The 20,577-nt window shown below is 38.3% G+C and overlaps 1 long non-coding RNA gene across 1 annotated transcript; it reads left to right on the forward strand.

Moving 5' to 3' along the window:
- The first annotated feature begins 1,005 nt into the window (after positions 1-1,005).
- Positions 1,006-10,652, forward strand: LOC120536988. Its single transcript, XR_005635245.1, has 3 exons — positions 1,006-1,091; positions 8,413-8,609; positions 8,754-10,652. It is a non-coding gene; the product is annotated as an uncharacterized LOC120536988 (long non-coding RNA).
- Positions 10,653-20,577: the final 9,925 nt, after the last annotated feature.

Raw genomic sequence — 20,577 nt, forward strand, 5'->3', positions numbered from 1 at the left:
AATAACATTTTTATTTACCTAAAAATATTGTCAACATCTTTTTTACGGGAAAATTATAGCAACTCAGCTGCCAATACTTTTCCGTAAATTTAACATTATTTTTTTACAGTGTAAAAATCACGTTCTCATTTCAAGATATCTGAAATACATTTCAAGAAATCTTATAATAAATAGGACGTCCTGTTGAAAGAATTCGCAATTTTACAAAAAGTGATTTTGAAATACACGCATGCAAGGTCCATTTAAGATATCTAAAAATTCATTTGAGATATCTTGAAATGCACACGTGTTGTCTGAAAATGTATTCGAGATCTCTTGAAATGCATTTGATATATCAAAAAAGTTATTCGTGTACTAAACGGACGGCAGTGATTACCATAAATATATATATTTTTTATCCCAATAAATATGTTATAAATTCCTCAAAACAATTGTCAGTCAGTCATTATCCAACCCGCTATATCCTAACTACAGGGTTACGGGGATCTGCTGGTGCCATTCCCATCCAACACAGGGCGCAAGGCAGGCGCAAATAATGGGCATGGTGCCAGCCCACCGCAGGGCACACACACACATACACCAAGCACAATTTTCAGATTCACCAGTGCACCAAACCTGTATGTCTTTGGAATGTGGGAGGAAACCGGAGCACCCGGAGGAAAGCAAAACAATTGTATGTATGTATTTTTATAATATTCCAATTTCTATGTATTTTTTATCCCGATAAATATGTTATAAATTCGTCAAAACACTTCTGTTTTATTTTGTCATGCCGTCCGTTTAATACATAAGTCCCTTGCACACATCTTAAAATGTTAAGGAACGTATATCTCAAAAGGAGTTTCACATATCTTAAAAAGTAAATTGCTTTTTAAAATATCTGAAATTAATTTTGAGATACAGTATTTTTAAATGTTAATTAGGCTTGCCATAGTATCCATTTATGTCCTCAGTGGACGGATCAGATTGCACGCACAATCCATATATATCCGCTGCAATGTCAGCGGAAGACGCGCCGATTCCATTTCACTTCCTCGGTGAAACATTTTGTTTCTCGCCACAGCGCAAGAGAACTCTGTTTCGGCTCCTAGGTATGAACGATCGGGTTTGTTTTTGGCAAAAGTTATACTTTGTTAAATTCATTTCAGACATACAGTTTATTAGACGAAAATTCAGAATATGAATATGGAATTTAAGCAAACCGAGGGTATTGTTTCTGAAAAGTAAATAAATACGGTGATTATTTGAATTGACAGCGCTTTAAGGCAAAAGGAAACCCAGCTAGCAGAATACATTCCCGTTTTATTTGAGCAGATTTCTTCAAGCCTGATCCTATTCAGTCGGCCTAGGTGTGGCTTTATTACTTGGAGGGGTGAGCTGACAAGGCCAGCGCTCGCGACTGCATTTTGGTATGTGAGACATTGTCATGTAACTTTTTTTTAGCATTACGAAAATAATAAAAACAAAAAAGTTAAACGTCAAACTTAAGAAATTCATACACATCCAGTGCCTAAAATATATACTAAGTTTAAAAATTGTGAGAAATATTTACATTTTAAGTTACATTTATTGTATAACGGAGTTGCCACACTGTGAGCGTCTGATAAACAAATCGGCGCATGCACATTTTGAAGCTCCGTGTCACCAGAAGGGATTGACGTTAATTTTCCTGATTTTACATACAAGGGAATTATTATTAATTTTTTATTAATGATGGATTGTAACCTATCATAGCTTGCTGAAGCCCCCGGTGGGCCCCTCCTGTCTAGCAGAACTGTTAGTTATTTATTTGCAAAGATCCTAGGGGCCGGCTGGGCTGATGTCAAACAATCTCTCAAAATTCAATTTGTAATAACTTTTTAAATAGCTTAATTACAACCACTGTAATAAAAAAAATAAATTCTGAGAATGTAATGTAGAAGGTGTGTGTAGTAGTAGTACATTAATATATATATATAATGTGGACCCGCTTACTTTTCCAAGACAATTTACTGAAAGAAGATGATTAAAATAACCTAGCAAGTAGAAACATTTCTGTGCTATAAAATGAAACAATTTCAATTTTTGACAAATTAAAACGACAAGACCGACTGACAGGATACTACTACACAATCGACCAGTTTAACACAAGTTCTGAGAAAACTGACATCATAAACTTCAAATCCTCATTGTAGTGACAATAATGCACAATAAGCCATACTAAGGTACACAATAAAACAGATTACAGATTTGTTAAACTGTTAAAGCTTACAAAAATGGGACTGACTTACAAGTCACAAATCATATCACTTCTTCTTCTTTCAGCCGCCCCCAGGTAGCGGTGGCCACAGCAGGTACTTTAAAATACTAACTTGTGTGCCTTCTGTTGCGCAAAAGTCTCAACAATATTTGACACATCAAGTTGTCTGGCACGCACGTTTTCGATTGAGAGTACAGCCAAGCCACTAAGTCGGTCTTGCAAAGTGGTGCTTTCTGAGGTAATTTTTGATGAGTTTTAACTTGGAGAACGATCGTTCACATGCAGTGGTGTAGTCAGCAGTAACATGGAAGCAAACGTCACTGGAAGTAGACAACAGCAAACGTCACTGGAAGTAGACAACAGTGCACAGTGATCTATCAGCAACAGTTCAGCTGCTTCTCTCCACAAACACAGTCTCTCGGATCTCAACTCTCCTTTGTATAAATCAGTAAAGGAGAGAGGACTAAACACTAAGGAAAAACAACGGCAAGACTGTGTCAGGTGTGGAGCTCAGCTCAGAGCGAAATGAAGTGAATGAAATGAGGTGAATGGGAGGGGAGATGATGACGTGACTCCCCCACCTGCCTTAACTGTCAATCCCTCCACAAACACAGTCTCTCGGAATTTGCATAAGCACAGTCCTTCCACCAGCAATTTTAACTTAGTTACAAAGTGATCAAAACTCTCGTTTATACCCTACGTCTTCTCATTAAACTTGTATCTCACGAACATCGTATTAGTCGTGGGCATGACAAACGCTAGCGGCAGCCTGTCTATGAACTTGATTTAAACTTACAGTTTACACCGTACTTTGTTTCCGCAGTAGCTGTACTTATGAATATGCTTGTATACGTCACTCGCTTCATATTCTTTCGCTGCCTTCTCAATTGTGTAATGCGTTTTTTTCGTCAGCACTCTTTGGAGCTCTTTCTTGTTTTCAATGTACTGCGTTCACAGTCAGTTCACGTGATTACGTGGGAGGCGTGATGATACGAGAAGCAACTCCACCTCCCACGGCCATCGAGCTGCAGTCTATTACAGTATATGGATAAAAATAGGTTCCAGTTATGACCATTACGCATAGAATTTTGAAATGAAACCTGCCCAACTTTTGTAAGTAAGCTGTAAGGAATGAGCCTGCCAAATTTCAGCCTTCTACCCACACGGGAACTTGGAGAATTAGTGATGAGTCAGTGAGTGAGTCAGTCAGTGAGGGCTTTGCCTTTTATTAGTATAGATACATGCCTCCTTTCATTTGGTTGTCCTAAAAGTGTAATCAAAATTCTTACCTTAGTGTCCCATGATGACAAACCTTTGTCAGTTTAAGACTAACCCTACAAACCCTAACAGAACATATTGCAGAACAAAAAGGACAAACTGCATTCAAATATTGTATTTTGTAATGTTAGAATAATGTTTTGTTTGAGATCTCAATTCTGTTATTCAGTCACCGTATTTCTGATTGCAGGAGTTGACTGCAGAGCTCCACTGTGTCTTCATATCTAGTGGACCTAGAACTGTGGTTGTATGGCTTCATATTTTCCAAATGTGGGCAAATCCTTTTTGTTTCTTCTTTTGCAGCATTCAGAAATCGTCTTTCTTTTACTGACCCTGGTGTACTACTTTTATTGAGTGCATGGTTCATGAAATATCCTCTGTTTTGTACCCTGGCAGCAGTTTTTTCATGATTTGAAGATTTTGCCTGTTATCTGAAGGACAATTGTAAATTTATGAATATGTATTTTTTAATGTAAAATTATATTCCAGTCACTCCTGTTATATAATCAGTTGTTAACTGTTAACTATAGTTGATTTCCCAAAAAATAACAAATATATTTTGAAATAATTATATACATAAAAAGCACTTATTATTCATTCACTTATGTCAGCATGCATAATTCTGTATAATGACCGCTTCTATAGTAATAAACTAGTGTGCTAGTAAGTATAAGTTCTGTTGTGCAGAGTACAGGGCCATCTTCACGTATGGGCACAATGTCAGGAGCTTGGAGGTCCATGATGTTTCTGTTGGCTAAGTATGATTCTGTTTTGCTATCAAAACAGGGGCCTCAGCATACTACTTTGCCCAGAGGCCTATGATGCTGTTAAGAAGACCCTGACAGAATAGACTGCCAATGTGAAGGGTTGTGGTAAAGAGAAGGCCCTAGAAGTTATAAAAGCAGAGGAGACACCTTGAGTTATAGTTTGAATGGCCACCATCATGTATAATACAGTAATCCCTCTGTGAAGTAGAAACCATATGTCTGTATGGTTATTTTTATATATTTTAAGCCCTTATAAATGCTCCCACACTGTTTATAAATATTCTCCGCACAGTTATACTGTACAGTAAACCCTCATTTATCGCAGTTAATCTGTTCCAGACTCTACCGCGATAAATGAATTTCCACGAAGTAGGATTCTTTATTTATAAATCTAATATTTTCTAAGTTAGAGCATAGAAAACCTGTTTAACTTCTAAATACGTTTTTTTAACATTATTAGAGCCCTCTAGACATGAAAGATCACCCTTTAGTCAAAAGTTTAAACTGTGCTCCATGACAAGACAGAGATAACAGTTCTTTCCCACAATTAAAAGAATGCAAACATATCTTCCTCTTCAAAGGAGTGTGCATCAGGAGCAGAGAATGTCAGAGAGAGAGAGAGACAGAGACAGAGAGAGAAAAGCAGACAATCAAAAATCAATACGAGCTGTTGGGCTTTGCAAGAAAAAGGGAGCAATGTGAAGGTAGTCTTTCTAGCATTTTTGAGAGGAGCGTCCGTATCCTCTAAGCAAACAGCCTCTGTGCAAACAGTCCCTCTGCTCACACCCCCTCCGTCAGGAGCAGAGAATAACCAGGTTTCCATCCAAGGAGTTTTTGCGGAAAAATATTTAGTGCTTCAAATTTTAGCTGATGGAAATGCTAATTATCAATAAAATGTTGTACATGTCGACATAATATTTTTCCGTTTAACTTTAGTGCATAAATTCCATATCGATACTTCAGATGTCGCAAAAACTACATTGTAAACACTTTTTGTCAGAAAAAAGTGCTTTAACGCAAACAAATGTGTCACATGATACATTTTCATCACATGCAATCAAAACGAGAATAGCGGAGTGGTTTGCATGGTCTGATGAAGAGACTCGTTATTTCTCGTGATGAGCCAATGCAGTAGTGGATAGGCTGGGTCTCCTGCTACTAAAAGGGGTTCATGAACTCCCTCCACATCAACTGTAGCCTGGGGGTGTCTCTCAGGATGTCTAAATAATACAAAACTGCAAAGGTAATTTACTGTGCCAGTCAAAATATTTAATAAACCGTGTGTTTCATTATCTAAACATTTTTTTCTTATTATTAAATGGCAGATGTTTTAGCATATATGAGAAATTCTCTCATTAATATTAACTTTAGTTTGTTTTGATTAAACGTTGTTATTTTGTATTAATTCAAATTTCAGTTTTAATTAAAAACCTTAAGCAGGTTACAGTACTAATTCAGTTGTTATCGCACTGAGAAGGAGTGTTGAAAGGTAGGCTCACCTGTACAGATCCGATGTTGCAAACAGAGCTGCATCATGGGCACTTCCAGGAGTGCCAACGCAAATGTCTCGTATCATGCACCTGTCATCAACAAGGGCCTGGAGAACAATAGATGGCCACCCTTTGCGATGAATGTAATCGCGGTAGCCTTCCGTCGGGGGAAGAATAGGCACATGCGTGCCATCCAGCGCACCGTAAGTCTGTGGCACAAGATGCACCAAGGAATTGCAGTATACAATTTCATTGGCCTCCGCTACAGTCGGAAGTCTGATATAACGCCCCATTCATTTTTCTTTAATAGCGGTGCACACAGCATATACATATCGATGGACGGTAGTTTTACTAACCCCGAAAGTTTCTCCAACTACTCTATACTCGGCGCAGGTTGCTAGCTTGTAAAGGGCGATGGCAATCCGCTTTTGGGTTGGTCCGGTGGTCGGTGGTAACCTGTGATGGGCGCAACATCAGGACTGATGAATCCACACAACATCTCAAACGTCGGCCGTGTCATTCTAAAATGTTGCAGCCAGAGATTTTCTGTGAAGTGTCTCTTCACCTCCTCCTCCCAGAAGGTCTTATTCCGTCGTCTCTCCCATACCCGTGGGTTTCGTCGCACTGGGGTACTTTCTTCGAGCTCTAGGGCTATCAGACAAGCAACTGCTTCATTCTGCTGTCATCTTCGGATATTATGTACAATTCCAATTATTTGTGAAACTGAAATAACAGTAAGCTGGCAAATTTCAAAAAACTGTCTGAATAATCTCTCTATCTCTATCTAGATAATTTGCGACATACACAAAATTATGTATGGAAACAGCTCAAGGGCAGATTTTTTTTCACGTTACAACAAAACTTATGCGACAGTTCGTTTTGGGGTGATGACGTCATCACGCACACCATTTTATCGATAAAAAGCCAGTTTGATGGAAACAGGCTGGAGACAGCAAATTTCGCACATTTTGTTTTACGTATATTCTGTTTGTCGATAACAAAACGTCCCAAAAAACTGGATGGAAACTTGGCTAATGTCAGAGAGAGTGAGAGAGACAGAGAAAAGCAAACAATCAAAAATCAATACGTGCTGCTAGAGCTTTTAAGTGGGCAAAGCACCACACAGGAAGCATATCGTATATCATTGAGGAGTTTTATTTAATACGTAATACGCGCTCTGATTGGGTAGCTTCTCAGCCATCCGCCAATAGCGTCCCTTGTATGAAATCAACTGGGCAAACAAACTGAGGAAGCATGTACCAGAAATTAAAAGACCCACTGTCCGCAGAAATCCTAGAACCAGCGAAAAATATGTGATATATATTTAGATATGCTTACATTTAAAATCCGTGATGGAGTGAAGCGGGGATATAGCGAGGGATCACTGTACACTATTAGTAACAAAAAGAAAAGAATGATTGTGTTACAGGCACCAGCTGGCAGCATCAGTGCAATGGGTTTATGATCTTGAAATTCAGGGGAGAAAAACAGTGAGGACAGGAGATGAATGAGGAGATGAACTCACACAACTAATAATGACCTCCAACTTAGTTGTGGCCTCAGGCTTTCATCTATGGGTATGTAGTGATATAGCAAGGTGGGCTTACTAAAGATGCAGCATACTACTTACAGAAGGAAGGTACGGACGTGGACAGTTTTGTTGGTAGCCCTCCACGAAAAAAGAAGAACCCACAATTGCTTCTGAAAAACTTGAAATTGACAAAAGTAATTGGCACCTGTGATTGTTTATTCCGTATTTAGCAAAAATGAGACTTTGTTTTAAAATTTTGATTCAACAGAATATTTCAAATCAATAATAACACAAATGAAAATGGCATGGACAAAAATGATTGGACCCTTATCCTAATATTCTATTGCACAACCTTTAGAGGATACCACAAACAAGTGATTCCTGGAGCTCTCCATGAGACTTCTGCACCTGTCCACAGGTTGTTTGGCCCACTCTTCCTGAACAAACTGCTCCAGCTGTGTCAGGTTTGAAGGGGGTCTTCTCCAGACTGCATGGTTCAGTTCTTTCCATAGATGTTCGATAGGAATCAGGGCTCCTAGAATGCTACTTCAGAATAGTCCATTGTTTTGTTCTTAGCTATTCTTGTGTGTTTTTAGCTGTGTGATTTGGGTCATTATCTTGTTGGAGAATCCATGACCTGTAACTGAGACGGAGCTTTCCAGAACATCTTGATGGTCTTGAGGTTTCATTATTCTCTATACAGCTGCAGTGGGTTGGCACCCTGCCCGGGGTTTGTTTTCTGCCTTGCGCCCTGTGTTGGCTGGGATTGGCTCCAGCAGAACCCCGTGACCCTGTAGTTAGGATATAGCGGGTTGGATAATGGCTGGTTGGCTGGCTGGCTATTCTGTCTATAGTCTCAAGGCACCCACGTGACAGATGCAGAAAAGCAACCCCATAACATAACTGAGCCTCCTTTGTATTTCACAGTAGGTTCTTTTCTTTGAAAGCTTCATTTTTTTGTCTGTAGACAGAGAACTGATGCGACTTGCCAGAAAGCTTCAGTTTTGTCTCATCTGTCCAAAGCACATTCTCCCAGAAGCATTGTGGCTTGTCAATTTGCCTTTTAGCAAATTCCAGTCTAGCTTTTTTGTGTTTCTTTTTCAACAGTGGAGTCCTCCTGGGGCTTCTTCCACTGAGCCCATTGTCACTCAAAAAGTGAGGAATCATGTGATCAGACCCTGATGAACCTTGACCTTGGAGTCCAGCTTCTATCTCTTTGGAAGTTGTCCTTGTCTTTATGTCTACCATTCACATTTTCCTTGTGCCCATTCTGGGGTTAATTTTCCTCTTACAATCGTTTCCAGGTAGGTTGATTACAGTCCCATGGACTTTAAACTTTTTAATAACTTTTGCAATTGTTGTCACAGGAACATATAGCTTCTTGCAGATGGTCTTATAGCCTTTACCTTTACCATGGTTGTCTTTCATTTTCTTTCTGATTCCCTTAGACAACTCTGTCCTTTCCTGTCTGTGGTCCGTGTTCAGAGTTGGACACACGATGATACCAAAGCAACAGAAGAGCTTTCTCCATTTAAATCAGCAGAATGACTGATTGCATGATTGGAGTCGTGTATGATACTAACAAAAGGAAACAGGTAGAGTGAAAAATCTCTCTACCCTAATTATTTAGGATCTTTTCTATGGGTTACTAACAAATCTGTCCTGGCAATTTTAAAATATCTTTGTAGAATAAGCAATTCTTGATCTCTTTTCACACTCGCTTTGCTTTACTTGATGAGATACCAAAGGCATGCAGGTCTACATGGGACAATTGCTTTTCATGTAATCACATTTCAGGAGACACACAGCACTTTTTCAATGGGGGATCAACAAATCTGTCTGTATCTGTAAATCAATAATTTATACTGCTTTCTACTGAGACTATTTCAAACTGAGAAAAGGGATAATACCAGCTTGAAGCAACTGTAATCACACTTTAATGGGTGTCACACTAACAAAAACAAATAAAAGGGCAATCATCAGTTTAATCTGGAAAATGAAATTAAAATGTAAATAAATTTAAAAAATAAAATTGGAAATAGATTTGGAGTTAGTTTATGTTGTCATGTGATTTCATCTTTTGATTGCTGATTCTTCGATTTCCCATTTTATTATTCAATGCTAGATTTGAACATTTAGTAACATGTGAAACACATGAGCGCCCAAATTCTGCAGAGCAGAGCAGTTCATTTAATGCTTGCACTCAAATAGGACAGACATTTTGAAATATTAGTAAATAAAATAACTAACACTAATTAGAAATAAATAAATGTTACAATAATTTAATAAACATGAGAAAGCTTTTGAACTCTCCTTTATTACTTGCTATATCATTAATTTTTTCCACTAATGACAATTCTTATAAAAGGAGCCTGCATATGACAGTTTTTTGTTTCTTTTACGCCAGCAGTCAATTTGGTTAAAATGTAGGCTATTATCCACTTTAAAACATACAATTCATACAACGGGGACTGTTGCCCCTGATATATTGACATGAATTCTGCCCCCAAAACCTTCAGAGATGCTTTGCTGACATTGTAAGAAATAACAACAGGTTTAATCTGCATGTAGTGGTGCTTACCCTTAAATCAAAACTCTTTTGCAGGCGCATCTCCAGTCACATCTCCTAGCTCTTCTTTTCTGCTAGACTATAAAACTTGACAGTCGACTGAAAAAAACAAATTTACATTGTTCTAACTCTGAGTTTAAACATGACATGTATATAAATGTCCCCATTATCCACATAGCCTTCTTCAAAAAAATCAAACAAGGTAAACTTAATATTTGCACTATTAGTTCCAGAAGCATGCTAATTGAACTGCTAAAAATATCAGCCAGCACGCTTAAAATCGAGACTTTGCTCAATTGTAAGATGCTGTGATTGTGCTGAACTGCCAATTCTAAAACAAACTCATCTGAAATGTGACATCATAACTGCACTGAAATCAGCTAATTGGGCTTATTCTATACTCAGCCCTGATGTGACATGCCATAGTTGGCTCACAGATTAACCAGCCTTTTCTAATCCAGATTCAGCCCAGATGTGGGCTAGTGAATATGCACCAAACAAGGCATTCTTCCTCATCAAGGCATGTTAAACTGAATAAAGTGTCTTCTTTGCACCTCAGTTACAGATTTACATTCAGTGTATACAATAAAAGCAAAACGTAATAAGGAACCAACCAGTTGGCCAAAACTGCTGAAACTACAATTAGTATAAAACACTTCCATGGCACTATGCATACAGTGACTCTACTGACTCAACACTATGTAATAAGTGTATAAGTTTAATATGTCATTCTGCTTTGTGCAAATGTATTTTATAATTCTACCTTTTTCTACTCACATACACAGTTGACACAGAGCCAGATATAGCACAGAGGTTCACCATATAAGAACTACTAGGCAAGCATTATAAGACAAGACCGTTAGGGACAACTCTGAAATGGGCAGTCAGACTGATGACCATTGTATACTATTTTTGTGTGTCAAAGTCAGCATGAAACTGTATCCTCATTTGCCTAATTTGGAATGGCATGATTCACCTAAGTGGGGGCCTGCACATGAAGAAAGAGTATAAAGCCTTGGAACAGACGGATGGGAGATAACGTCATCCGATCCTGAAAATCCTTCTACTGCATGGCAAAAATGGCAGACTCTACACATCAGGCCCCCACTCCCAAACTGGGTTCTTGCCATTGTCTTCCTTCATCTGTTATGCAGCGTAAGCCATCATTAAAGAAAGTTAAGTTATTTCTCCTATGTGATTTCTTACTGCCATATCACTAAGGGAGGGGCATTGCCTTTTATTGTATATCTATATTATATCTATATAGATTTGGGTTGTGTAACATTCCTCACTTACAAAAGAACTCATCCAACAAGGGAGCTAATGCCCCCTGCTGGGTACACCCTACAAAACCACAAAAATCATCACATTCTTTGCACCTCATCTGCTATTTTAATTTTGGCATTTCAAAATAGTGCTACAGTTGCCTTACATGCCCATCTGTCATTAACTCCTCTCTTTCCATTTCTTATACTTGTCTTTGCTGTACGTCTTGTCAGTCTAATTGTTTCATTGGTTGTGAGATAGAACTTGGAAATACACTACTTGCTATATTTTTGTGCCATAGAAATGAAAGTACTCCATGATATGTCAGCGACATTGTTTCACACAGTGCACTGCTGAGATTTGCTGAAAAATGTATCAGAGTAAATGCCAAAGGTTTCTACAGCTAAATCTACTTAGGTAAAGTACCAATACAAAAAAATGTGTTTAAGTACAGTAACAAAGTAATTCTAATTTGTTACTTTGTACCTCTGACAGTATGTACGGCTGAATTCCAGTTATTTTCTGAGATGACTATTGAAAGGTCCATTTTCCACCATTCCCATCTTGGAAGAGTAGATTCTTTGAAATATTTTCTATATTGTTGTAATGCTCTCAGAATCTTCATTAAGACTAACCAGTACGACCTCTCGGATAGATATGAGTGTGAGATGTTGAAAGTTGGGTAGGTTTCTTTTAACAAAAGTCAACATTTGCATATTGAACATAAAGTGTGTACCTGGAAGTTTGAGCATAATTGTTCATAAGATGCCAATGCATTGTCTATATAAAGACCTCTAACTGTCTTAATTCCTAGTGTTTCCAATAACTTAAACAATGAGTAAGTCTGAGAAATTGGAAGAAGATGATTATTATACATAAGAGTAACAGATAAGGTCTACTCTATTTTAAGATGTAATCTGAATTGGTTATATATATAACCACACACCTGGTTTAAATATCCTGCAGAGACAGTAATTCATACCTGGTTCAGCGTTTAGTTCCCTGAATCACTCTCTGTTGTTCCTTTATGCACAACTGTTCCCAAACCAGTAGGTGATGTTCTGAGTGAAGATCACCAGAGAGTCCTAAAACTTCCTCATCTGTCTTAGATTGTAAAAACACTGTCTCACCTTTTTGGCCTGGGCTTGAATATGTTCAGTCCATGTAAAATCCTCAGTGATGTAAACAGCGGCTTACTCTGTCTACTGTGGTCCTGTTGATGTTGAGGGGGGTGTAGGACCACTGCTGTCTCCTACCAATGTCCACAGACATCACAATGCCAAGTTCTTCTCCATGTGTGTTGTGTCATTGTTACTGAGGACCAGCACCACTGTCAGCAAATTTGAAGAATGAATTTCAGGTGTGTGTGGCTACTCAGTCATGAGTGCAGAGGGCTGAGTACACATTCTTGTGGAGCCCTTGTATTGAATGTGATTATGCTGGAGGCATCATACCACCTGTTGTCTACCTATTTTTTAATGCAAGTGGGAACCACAGACTGAGCCAGAGAGTCATTGAAGAATCTCCCATATGGCACTTGTGAAACAGCTTTGTGGCCCTGCTTATACAGCATGTAACGGTAATTCAGTGTGTTAACATGTAAAGTGTTAAAAAATTTTCAGAATAATTTGTCTGAGTTTTGCTTTATTAAAGTCCCCCACCATGATGACTGCTGAGTCCTGATGTTTGTTTTTAGTAGCACATAGCACATCGTGTAGTTCAGAGAAGGCCCTACTAAACCCATTGTTGTATGGGCATGAACGATGATAAAAACTAAATAAAATATTAAATAAAAACACAGTCTACCAGGAGTGATCAGGAAGGCATCTGGATGTAGCCACTCCATGTTTGATGATACTATACATGCAGACATCTTTAGAAAGAAAGAGTCCATGATTAGACATGTGAATCATTTAAACTAAATTCATGTCATAATAAAAATAAAATGCTAATACATATTCAGTTTTTGTAAAAAAAAATATATATATATATATATATATACTCAGCAAAAAAAGAAATGTCCCTTTTTCAGGACTGTGTATTTCAACAATAATGTTTTAAAAATCCAAATAACTTTACAGATCTTCATTGTAAAGGGTTTAAACAATGTTTTCCATGTATGTTCAATTAACCATAATCAATTAATTAACATGCACCTGTGGAATGGTCGTTAAGACCTTAACAGCTTACAGAAAGTAGGCATTTAAGGTCACAGTTCTAAAAATGCAGGACACTAAAGAGACTTGTCTACCGACTGTGAAAAACACCCAAAGAAAGATGCCCAGGGTCCCTGCTCATCTGCGTGAACATGCATTAGGCATGCTGCAGGGAGGCATGAGGACTGCTGATGTGGCTAGGGCAATAGCCATGTCCGCACTGTGAGACGCCTAAGACATCGCTACAGGGAGACAGGAAGGACAGCTGATCATCCTCGCAGTGGAAGAGCCCGGATCTCAATCAAATTGAGCACGTCTGGGACCTGTTGGATCGCAGGGTGAGGGCTAGGGCCATTCCCCCCAGAAATGTCCAGGAACTTGCAGGTGCCTTGGTGGAAGAGTGGGGTAACATCTCACAGCAAGAACTGACAAATCTGGTCCAGTCCATGAGGAGGAGATGCACTGCAGTACTTCAAGCAGCTGGTGGCCACACCAGATACTGACTGGTACTTTTGATTTTGAGCCTCCCTTCATTCAGGGACACATTGTGAAACATTTTTAGTTTATGTCTTATGGTGTTGACTCTTTTACTGTTCATACAAATATTTACACATTAAGTTTACTGAAAGTAAAACAGTTGAAGATCAGAGGACGTTTTTTTTTGCTATATATATATATATATATATATATATATATATATATATATATATATATATATATATATATATATATATATATATATAGTGGTCCCCGGCCGGGGCTGGAGCCTGGCCGGGACGCCCAGGAGGACCGGAGGAGGGCTGGAAGAGGACGGAGCTGGAGGAAGGACTAGAGGCGGCCAGGAGAAAGGCACTGGAAGTGTGTGGCCTGGACATTGGGGGAATCGGTGCAGGAGGCACTGGGGTTTGTGAGTGCACTGAACTGTGAAAATATTATAAATAAACGTGTGTTGGGTGAACATAAGATGTCTGTCTGTCTGTGTCCGGGCCAGCGTCCACAATATATATATATATATATATACACACACACATATAACATACATGCTATATATGCTTAGTATAAACATACTAATAACTCAAAACGCTGAAAAAGCAGTATTTTTTTAAAGAAGGAAATTTTTATCTCAAGAAATAACATAACATTTTACATAGCAGCATAGAGTGAAATGATAAGTAGATAAAGGAAAGATCTGGTTTATTCCCTACAAGCTGGAATGTAAATGAAAGATATTTATCAACTTGCTATAATTCTGGCATAATATTAAAATAAGTTCTGTTTGCTTTGTGAGTGGTCAGGTATAACGGCATGTTATGTAATACAACTGATATGTAATCACCTAATGAACCATAGCATGGATATTTAATGAAATATCATAGACAAGAGCTTATAATGTGTGTTACAAACATTTCTCTTTAAATTGTGGCGATTTGTGTTTACTTATTACTTATTTGTGGAAATTTTATTAAATAACCTGGACTGTTGAATTTCTTGTGTTGTGCATCATATTTACTGTTTGAACCTTTGCTATCTCAGTAGCCTTGCCATATTGAAAACACAGAAACACAAATACATTAAGCTTTGCTTACCACAGTGTTCTTTACAGCATACAATGTCATAATGAACTTTAAAAATCCATCCAAAATGAGTTAATACAAGGCTATTAAAATACAAATTGGGAATCCAGTAACATTTGATAAAGGAAATGAAGAGGTGTTTATTGGCAAAAATCAGTTACATTGATGAGTTTTAAAAGTAATGCTTAATAAGCACATCAAATTGCTATCCATCCATCCTATATCCTAACTACAGGGTCACGGGGGTCTGCTGGAGCCAATCCCAGCCAGCACAGGGTGCAAGGCAGGAAACAAACCCCTGGGCAGGGCACCAGCCCACAACATTTAGATTGTTAAAGTTTGCATTTTATTTATTTATTTATTTTATTTATTTTCTTTTTCCCTCTATCAAGCAAGCCTTGCTGTCTGCTTTTGGTGATAATATTTCATCACTTTTTCTTGTTCTCCTCTTCTGTTCCTAACCAGTGTACTTTTAAATGAATTGCTCATAATTGCTTTGGAAGGTCTTTCATATGTAGTTCATTGTTTAAGATGTTTATTTTAAATCCAGGAACATGAAGTATTAAAAATAAAGATTTGATGACTACCTGTTTTGTGTTGTTCTTCATTAACTTAATACTTTCAGTAACACACACAAATTGTAGGATAGAAATGAACCAGATCTATTCACCACTTTGTCAGCGATTCTATTTACTTGTATGCCTGTCACTTAATTGACTTACCCATCCATATTTCAATGTGTTTTCTATTTTCTCTTGAAAAGGTTATGGTAAAAATAAGTTGAAGAGAGTAAGCAAGGCAGCTTGTCACCAAAATATATGGAAGTCTGTATTAGGGAATCTGGGAGATAGAAGATGTCCAGCAATTTGTGGGGCTGCATAAGTTGTAGTGAAGTTTAAATTTTTTAGTTGACGATGCTGTGAGCAGATTTGTTTACTGATGCTGCCAATATGTTTTAAAAATGAGGGATGCGAGGAATAAGGCTAACACTCCCACCAATATATTTTTCCACCCACAAGAATATCAATCACACCAGAACAATAATGAGAAGCACCATAAAACTTAAAAGATGAACACCCCTGACAATATACACACAATCCAGAAAGTCCTTATTATGAAGCACAAAGTTCAAGAAACAATTTTTATGTTGTGATGGGATTGTCCCCCTTTTGTAAGTGCTGTCTGCCAAAAAAAGACTTAACCGCACAGTTATACCAACATAATTGAAAAGTTTTTTTTGTTTTTTTTTGTCTTCTGAGGTGTGCCTCTCCCTTGAAGACCATTTAGGGTGGGAATGGCACAAATGTTCAAAGCTATCCCTGTACCTGATGGTAGGTCAAATCCTCTTTGGCTGTGCTATTTGAAAAAATAAAAGAAAAAAGGTTCTTGTAAGAGCCAGTCTTAGAAAATGACCTTTGTCTCATCCAGACTGGACTATTTTAATGCACTCTTCATCGGGATACCCAACAAGAGCCTTCAAAAGCTCCAACAAATTCAAAATAGTGCTGCAAGAATCCTGATGAAGGTGTGGAAATATGAACATATCTCACCAATCCTTTGGTCACTTCATCTCTCCCTATCCATCTCCGTATCGAATTCAAACTTTGTTTGTTTACTCACCAGTGTATCCATGGAAATGCTCCATAATATCTCAAAGAGGTCCTTATATTACAATCCACTACAAGAAACCTCTGTTTTGTAAATACCTACCGCCTTCGCCCCACGGCTCTGGAGTGCCCTACCAGAAAGCCTAAGAACACAACAGATTGTGGGGTGTTTTAAAAAACAGCTAAAGACTTTTCTATTTAGGAAAGCTTATTAACAAGAATGCTATAATTATTGTTGTTTTATCTCTGTTTTTATCTTGCCTTGCCTTTGTTTAATCTTTTTATGTTGCACTTTGAGATTTACTGCTAATGTAAAATGCCCTATAAATAAAATTCATTATTATTATTATTATTATTATTATTATTATTATTATTATTATTATCCATCCATCCATTTTCTAACCCGCTGAAACCGAATAGCGTCACGGGGGTCTGCCGGAGCCAAACCCAGCCAACACAGGGCACAAGGCAGGAACCAATCCTGGGCAGGGTGCCAACCCACCGCAGTATTATTATTATTATTATTATTAAAATGAATGCTTTAAGTTAAACTCATATTAGTGTTTGCTTAACTTGAATAGAATATAATTTTCTTTCATAGCTATAGATTAAGGTATACAATACAATTTATTTTTGCATAGCCCAAAATCACACAAGAAGTTCTGCAATGGGCTTTAACAGGCCCTAACTCTTGACAGACCCCCAGCCTTGACTCTCTAAGAAGACAAGAAAAAACCCTAGTAGGGAAAAAATGGAAGAAACCTTGGGAAAGGCAGTTCAAAGAGAGACCCCTTTCCAGGTGGGTTGGGAGTGCAGTGGGTGTCAAAAAGAAGGGGGTCAATACAATACACAGAACAGAACAGAACAAATCATCAACAGATAGATAGATAGATAGATAGATAGATAGATAGATAGATAGATAGATAGATAGATAGATACTTTATTAATCCCAAGGGGAAATTCACATAATCCAGCAGCAGTATACTGATACAAAAAAAAAAACAATATTACATTAAAGAGTAAAAAAAATGCATGTAAAAACAGACAATAACTTTGAATAATGTTAGCGTAAACCTTCGAAGGAAGTATAGTCGGCTATAAAAATAAGTATAAAAATAAACATTTTACAAGTACGGAGCAGAATTTAGCAGTAGATATCACATAATATGATTTGGATATGTTAAGAGTCCTGGAGACCTCAGCCATCAAGCTGCCTCCCCCATTTGGCTATTCCACAGCTGAAACGGCGCTGGACAAGCCAATCCGATGAAAGGACCCCTCTCTCCCACGATTCCTACAATCCATCATTACTGGCTTGAGCGACCCAAAAGACAAAGTTCCACTAGCAATTATGACTTGGAGCTGTTAATTCCTGCACCTGGCCACACTGGACAGCACGGTATGGACTGTATGCAAAGCACTGTCAAATATGGGAACATGAACTAGCATATCATCTAAATACACCAGGAAATGCCACAATTTGCCCTGAAATGAGAACACCATTTTCTCCTTGGTCTCCAGGGCCAAGTCAACCTACTAACTACTTCTTAAATCTAACATCAAGAACCAGCTAGATTCCACCAGCAGATAAAGGGCATCATCCACATGTAGAAGCAGGTAGGAATACCATTCACCACTGTTCTGAACTAATACCACAGGGGAATACAAGAGGGAGTAATATGGATCTATAATCCCTGCAGTCACATTTTAGCTACTCTACCTCAGCATGCTGTCCCAAAGGAATGCACATCTGTGACTGTTTGATTGAAAGGGCCTCTCCAGTATTAATGATATCGATTACCAGGTGGATGTAGCCAATGTCTTCGTAGGAGATGGCAAAACAGCCGCCATACTCTTGCAGCAATTCCTTAAGCTGTTGCTATTGTAGTGGCTCCAGGCCTGGACAACTCTCCTTCTAGAGGTTTTCTAAAATGTTGTTCCACTGACTACTGTCAAGGGTGGGAGTATGGGCACTGACTGTTCATTGGGAAGGGGGCACTGCCTGGAATTGTTATGGTCTCTGTACAGTAAAACAACTGGGCCAGACATTCAAACAAAAAGTACACAGCCAAGATATATGGGTCCCTAATGCTTGCTACCCATTCAGGATTGGTCCAGGTCGTATCCCCTGTTTTAATCTGTGCCATAGTGTGAGCTTCCATTGTGACATTTGCACCTGTAGCAGTAACAAACTGAGCACAGGTGTCCTGCAAAAGGCAGCCCTCTGACAGCAAGTCAGTCTATTCCACTGTGGCCATCCGTATCCATGTCTACCACAGTCTTCACTGGCGTGCTTCAAACCTAGACGGGCAAATGAGACCAAAGTCTGCCTGGGGGCTTGCCAGTCAGGATCCTGGGCTGTGTCATTGTGTGGTGGGACCCGCAGCGCTCTGTACCAGTGCATGCTCCCCAACCTGAACCTGAACTTGTTTTCTGAATTAGACGCTTTTCTTCACCTTCCTTCTTTTCTGTATGTTATAGTCAATAAAAGTAAAGTCTATTGGATTATACTTATGACAAGTTTTACAGCTGGATTTGTGATTTGTATTACGTACTTTTTATTACCTGTATTTTTTATTTAAATCAAAGTAAGCCACTAGTCCAGTTTTTGATACAGTTGTTTTACAAATAAATCCTAAATCAGTTAGCAAATATGGGATTGCATTGAAGTAAATATGAATACAGTAAAGGTATGGATAACCAGGACTTAGGACAATGCTGATATCAAGCGTCATAAACTGTATACAAAACAAATCATATTAATGCTAGTTTATACTTTTATTTTTCACTTCTGAACAGGTTTGTAAGTTTAGAACTATTTGGAGGAGAAATATTTTCAGGCAACGTAGCCAAGTGGGTGTTTGTTTGTTATAATATTAAGATTTATGTCACTGTTTTATCTGCTTTAAATGTATTTTTCATTCTTTTTCTGTGTAACATGCCATGCAGAGCTAAGCCAGATTTAGCATAGAGTGTCAGCATTCAGAATTGTTGGGCCAAGCAAAGCATAAAGACAGACAGGGACAGCTGGAAGGCTGTGTTGTCAGCACTGGAGAAAACTGAGTGTTATTTGAACCTGCTGTTTAATGTCAGCACAAAATTGTCTGTCCTTGTTTGGAATTGTAATGGGGGCCTGGGCATGTAGAAAGCAGTATAAAAGAAGATTTGAGCGTTGCCAACTTTGAGAAACCGTATGGACCGAAGACATGTAAAACTGCGGGCCTTTTTGTCACTTTGCTGAGTTTGTCACTGAATCAACCAGATCATTATACGATTTGTCTGGATGTTTGCCCAAAACAGATTTTACCTTAAGAAAACTATCTGCGTTAATTTTAAGAAAATTGTATTATGTGAGACAGTGCTTGAAATGCAGCCAGCTAGCTACACTTGACAGGCCCCATAACCCTGAGTTAAAGAAACAGGCTGCGTGAATAAGATAGTTTTCATTCCTGCATCTGTTAAACTCCTGCCAAAATGGGGAATTATTCTTGACATAGTTGAAACTTAAGAAAGGCATCTGTCTTTTCTGAAAAGTGTAACAACTGGCGTAACCCAACGCTTTTTCAGTGTCATTCAAACATCACAGTGCACCCTTTTCATTAGATACAGGAGCATGCTAACTTTGCCAGTCCTTTTGACCCAGGTACCCATGTTGGGATAGGCAAAACTCAACTGAAACTTAACCAGAGCACCTGTCTCTTTACAAACATGTCACAATTGGGTTGGCTCAATGCTTTTTAACCTGTTACAGTGTCATTAAAACGTGACAGTGCATCCCATTCATTCGATACACTATAGGATTGAGCTAACTATGCCAGTCCTTTTGACCCAGTTACCCTCATTGGGCCAGGCATAACTCAACTGAAACATAAGGGAAGGGTCACAGAGCAAATAAACATACTTAAATAAAAGTGTCATTCCACTACATCCTTACTCTTTGATGGATTTCTGTGTATATGACAACTTCCAGTCTTACTACTACAACAACAACAACATTTATTTCTATAGCACATTTTCATACAAATGATGTAGCTCAAAGTGCTTTACGTGATGAAGAAAGAGAAAAAAAAGACAAAATAAATAAGAATTAAAATAAGGGA

This window comes from Polypterus senegalus, chromosome 10 (genome assembly GCF_016835505.1).
Source record: "Polypterus senegalus isolate Bchr_013 chromosome 10, ASM1683550v1, whole genome shotgun sequence".
Classification (NCBI taxonomy): domain Eukaryota; kingdom Metazoa; phylum Chordata; class Cladistia; order Polypteriformes; family Polypteridae; genus Polypterus; species Polypterus senegalus.